At 34.2% G+C, this 5,892-nt stretch overlaps 1 protein-coding gene across 3 annotated transcripts in view; it reads left to right on the top strand.

The window, feature by feature from the left end:
* LOC105559968 overlaps positions 1-5,892 on the top strand; it is a 427,615-nt gene that overhangs the window by 268,259 nt on the left and 153,464 nt on the right. The gene's annotated exons all lie outside the window — the stretch shown is intronic.

The following is a 5,892-nucleotide window of genomic DNA, read 5'->3' as shown; positions in this document are numbered from 1 at the left end:
TATCCAAGATTTTTAAGTAATACTAATCACCCGTGTGGAAATCGATCTAGCCAATCTTATTTTACGGCTAGTGGCTGTATCACGCAGGCTAGATATATTATCTAGCCATTGACTAGCTTAGTACTAGCTTAGTACTAGCTGGAATTTATGAATAATCATTTGCTATCTAATGCTTGTCTAGTCGCTGTCCAGTAAACAAGGGAATAGATGGCACTGAAAACTTTTAAAAAGTTAGCTAGCTATTGCCTATCGGTAGTAGAGTTTAAACTGTGCGCGATTAGAAAGAACTCAGATATAGAGATAGTAAGTGGTGATAGTTAGATTTCGGGGCTTCGACGTTTTGCGTCTAGTCTCTCACTTCGCCGCGAATCGTAAGGCTTTGTGGCAACTAATTGTACTCTCTAAAAGTCAATCAGTGCATTATAATTGCGAATCAGTGAATATTCACTCTGTTTTCAGTGATAATCCACTGATTGACTTTTAGAGAGTAAAATAAATGGAGCTTTATCCTAGAAATGAATTGTTTCCGTATAATTGACTTCTATTGTATTACCTCGTCGGATATATATGTATTAAACCTTAGTTTCTAAGTGCGCGCGCAAATCGAGCGCTGTGATCGAGCGACTGGACGCGTATATCGAGTTAGATGGTGTGCGAGCGAGAAGAAGATATTAGAGAGTACGTGATACGCCGCCGAGACACACACGCGGCGATGGCATAAGTTTTGTAAGCTTGTGTCTGTATGTGAAAATTAATTGAGTGTAGTTTGTATCGAGTGCTTGTATCATTACCAACATTTTTATGTTCGAATCGAAGCACTCGTCCTTCTCTCTCAGGTTCATTACATGCGAATAATATGCGACAAGATAGGCGTAGCGATTCTTAAACTCGCATAACTATTTCTCACTCCGTAATATAGATATGCGATAAACCAGATAAACTGAATAAATAGAGTCGCTCTTTTGTAATCTGTCCAAAAGTTTGTAATAATACTAGAATCTGAACACAAATATAATTTTGAATCTATTGCTGATTATTGAATCTAAAGGAATGTAATTTTAAATGTATATTAATAATCCACAGCGATCGCAATTATTTTCCAATGTGATAATAAATTAATGATAATGAAAATAATATGTAAATAGGGAACGTATAAATGTAATAGAAAGAGAAATGTTGACAGTATATTGCTAGAGAGAAACATTTTCCTACATTAACAATCTTTCTTGTATTCTTTAAATATGTCAAAGTATAGTATAATAATTAAAAATATATAAATATGTAAAAAATATAACGAGTCCTTTTTGATAGAACAAATGATTTCTCTTTCCGTTTGCTTCTCCATAATGCAAAAGGTACAAAGTAAGCATCCTTGAAAATTGAAGAAGTTGTCGCTTCAAACGGCAGTCGTAATAACAACTAGCACAGGCAAGAAAAGTTCTTAGATAGGTTTTACCCAGACAATTTATTTGCAGTAAAAAGCATAAGTAATGGTTGAGTTTGCGAGCCTTTTGAAACGTATACGTGGTCTTAGGAAGGTGTACCAGAGGCTATTCCTTTGCATTATTTGCAAGTACAGTCATTTTCAAATACAAAGTTAGCGCACTTATATAAAAAAATATTTACTGTATTAGTTGCATTGTCTTTTACAATTACATACAAATTAATTAACTGTACAATATCAAAACATGTTAAACTGCTTGTAAAATTGTGTAAAACAGAAATGTTCAGTAGTATAACGAATTTATGCTGATATTATCAATATAATTTTGTACATAAATTTCAGCATATCTTCATACGCTTAATTTATGTATCATGAATAATTTACGCAAGGTACAGTGGTTTCAGTTTCATATCGATGTTATTTCGTGCAACGCTTATTCAGCATTTCTGAACATTGCTGTACATTCCTGACTCTCTCATAGCAAGGCAGACGAAAAATTCTTTCACGAAAGTGAAGATTTTATGAGTGGTTGACACGTTCCTGAACTACACAAGACAGAAATATGACTTGTATTTACATATATCTTCCTGGTTTAATACTTCAAAGAAGCGATTAGCACATGTACACGCGTGTAAATAATACACAAGATTATTTCCTGATATTTTATTTGGTTCTTTTGTAATTAGTGAATTAATTAAAAGACTTTCACGTTCGTTTTATTTACCCGCGATCTTGTAACTAATTTAAAATTAATATTTGCTTTAACTCATATCTTGGTTTATCGAATTTTTACGGAAAATATTCATCTGATTGATTAATTACAAGAGTTCTGGTTTTTTTTCTAGTTAAAAATTGACGGTTTTCTCAGGTTTTCTGTAACTGATTTTTTCCCCTGCACTTTCATGAAAATAAAAGATTGAATTTTTCTTATAAAAGAAAACTATTTTTCACACATTTATGAATTCGATATTTTATCTGGAAAACCAAGAAAATTGTAAGCATCTCACTTTTTACTATGTCTAGTGCGATTCAGCATCTTAAGAAGCTTTAAAACGTATGTTGCAAAGGAAATTTCTTTTATTACAACTTACTTTAAGAGGACTTCGCGAAATTTGATGTTGCGAAATAAGTTTCTTCGCTGCAATGTAGGGAAGAATTAATCAAAACTTCGACTTAAAAGGAGCGAAGGGCATCGATAATGTAGAATTAAAATAGCAACAAAATAAAATTTATTAATTATCTTTTACAAACTTTTATTTGAATTCGATGTTGTATGCATGCATGATACGAACTGAGAATTATTTTGCTGTGTTAATGGAACGTTTTACTCTAAGGTAGTTTCGCTGTACAATGTACTTTATACTTATTTAATATTTACTTTGCATTTACTACTATATATAATAAAATTTTAATCTCTCTCTTTCTTACCCTTTTTATCATTAATAATTAATTATAATGCATTTATCGCGTTTATCAATTTTGGCTTTGATTAGATCATTCTACTACCTGTATTGTGATAAACGTTAACCGTTTGCTCGTGGAATCGGTACGATTTATACCCTGGTCTTGCTGGCTCGTAAACTATTCAGTGAAACTGAGCGGATAATTAAAAAATTAACCACTCGTTAAAAGCTGGTAATTTAGTAATCACGATTTATTCGGCGTTCGATTTTTTTTATAGAGGTGTTTTCGTAACAGCAATTCGTATAAGAGTAAGTATATGTAACTTAAGGTGATAATTAAAGATGTATAACGGTATTTGCATTTCTTTTTTATCGGTTACAAGAACTCTAGTGAAAAATTTCCGCGGTGTTATATACGGTGCTATAAACAGCATTTGCAAGCTTTTCGTTAATAAATTATATCAATAGAGTTTAAACAAGAGAATTTAATTCTTCTCGGCATTTTGAAACGCGATGATTGTCATTTTTGAAGCTATTAAACATTTATTTTAACGCTCTTTTTTTTCCAAATAATAATTATTGTAGTTTTCAAGATGTAGTCAATGGAGGAATGTCAAGAAATATTTATCGACTACTGTGTGTAAGTCAGTGTGCTCGTATGTAAGTTTAACGTTATATACATTATCATTACATAGTGTGCAAATACCATAACTGTTAGATAGCATGCTAGAACTATTTTACGTTGTCGTCTTTCTTGTCTTCCTATTTTATTGTCAGTTGTTTTTTAGAAAAAAATCTTGTGAGATGCTTTCCGAGGAAGACATAAATGTCGTCATAGTTCATACTTGCCGTCAAATCATATCGGAACTTGGATAAAAACGATCTACGCGAAATCGGGTGTACTGACTCGTACTACGATGCTCGTCGAGCCGTTCGAACCATACAGCCATGCAAATTGCATTAATACGTCGCGTAAACGCCCGGCAAATTGCTTCACCATCGATTTCGGTCCGTTGCACCACTATTAGATACGAATATGCTCTTGCATCGACGCGTTGTATGATGTGCCCGTCCAGTTTAGCTACGATTATCATACGAAAACATCTCCTTGGCATATCTCAATACGCGCGAAAAGAAATCTACTAATTTTTTATAAATGAAGCGATGCCTCTTTTTTAGATTTGGCCTAAAATGCCATCTGATTAAAACAAACTAACCTTGTAGAGGCCCTCCACCACCCCCGCCGATTCCAGTCGAAAGACTAATTCACAATCTCGATCGCAGGACAAAATCAATGTTATTTTCGGAAGTAATCAGTGACATATCTCCGAGGGGGAAACCGCTGGCCAAAATTTTGTTGCTCCGTTTATATGCATTCTGCTAAATTAAACTTTGCATTTTTCTAGTTATACATAAATGAAATGATACCTCTCTTTTTTATTTGAATTAATACGCAAACGAAAAATGAAATTGTAAAGGAAAATCTATCAATCACTTGCAAAGGAAAAACTATCGATTAAAAAAATATATGTGAATCCAATTGAATTGAAAATCTATTTAAAATTTAGAGAATTGTAGATTAAAATTGCATCTGCAAAAATTTTCAGTATATTTTAAGTAAAAACTTAATAAACGCCTAATAACTTTCATCTCATTATTTGCATATTCAATATTACACTTTTCTAATTTCTAATGTTGTAAAATTCACACTAAATACAACAAAATTACAATCTAATGTTTCTAATAATTATTTTAGTGTAATTTAATACATTTTATTAAAAATATATTAACCAGTAATTATGATAAGGCGTTAGGAGCATATATTAACTTATAGAGTTTTTTTTATTAAAGGTAAAAGTATTTTATTAACAATTATGGCAAATATAATTACCATTTGAATAGCAATACATTGCAGTTATAATTTTAACTAACTTTTTAATTATCGAGTTATGTCCCTACCCGAATCTCTACCTACCTACCCGTATTCCGCTGTACAGTCCTATCTATTTTCTTACCTACCCGCGTTTCAACTTTTTCTTAATAAACCTGCAAGTCTTTCGTTAAAACCGCGACGCGATTTATAAGAGGTCCGATTTGGTATATACGCGCGCGACTTAATAGGGATTTAAATAGAAGTCTTTTTAATCTCGCACATATGCGAGAATATGTAAAGAAGATAAGAATATAACCCACCCGAATTTTGACAAATAAGAAGAAATCAACTTACTTTGCACATCACCTTACATACTCTATCAGAGTGGCCTATTGACCACTTCCATCGTTGGGCCAGATTGGACATACCTTTCGTTGCTCCTGGCCATACAGTCTAGTCATTTCGACCAGAAATCAGGAAGGAAGAAAACTCCTTCCATAGTCGATTTATTATCGTCACCGACAGATATTTCGTACGGTTCGAACTATATGCGAGCGTCGATCGTATCGAAATGCACGACCACGAGAAGTTAATTAAAGAAGAAAGTTAATTTAAAAAATTTGCTGCATAAAACTAATCAAATATATTTTTAGTTCCGTTATTTATTCAAGAATCGATAATGACTGTCTCTTAGTAACTCAATCTCCAAATTTGAAATTCAAGTATATATGTATGTATACAGGGTGTCTGATGCAAAAGTGGCCACCTTGAAAATAGTGGTAGATTGGGTTAAACTAAGGAGAAATATCATGTACCGCGGTACAAAGTAACAATAGTTATCGAGGAATTAATTTACACGTTTCAGCGAATGAGGATGCAGGAGACGGTAGGCCGGACTCGGAAGGCATTTAAGAAAATCGATCGATGCGCGGGAGGTGGAGCGACGCGCGAGATACTATGTTTATGTTTCGGGTCGCCCGTTGCTCGCGCTCGCTGCCGCGCTCGCTGCCGCGCTCGCCGCCCCCGCCGCGCTCCCCGCCGCGCCTAGGTTTTTTCCCACCACGGTGTATCTCGCGCGTCGCTCCACCTCCCGCTCATCGATCGATTTTCTTAAATGCCTCCCGAGTCCGCCCTACCGTCTCCTGCATTCTCATTCGCTCAAACGTGTAAAT

The sequence above is a fragment of the Vollenhovia emeryi genome, unplaced genomic scaffold (genome assembly GCF_000949405.1).
Source record: "Vollenhovia emeryi isolate VEMERY1.0 unplaced genomic scaffold, V.emery_V1.0 DF939247.1, whole genome shotgun sequence".
Taxonomy (NCBI): Eukaryota; Metazoa; Arthropoda; class Insecta; order Hymenoptera; family Formicidae; genus Vollenhovia; species Vollenhovia emeryi.
This window is presented reverse-complemented; position numbering and strand designations above follow the sequence as displayed.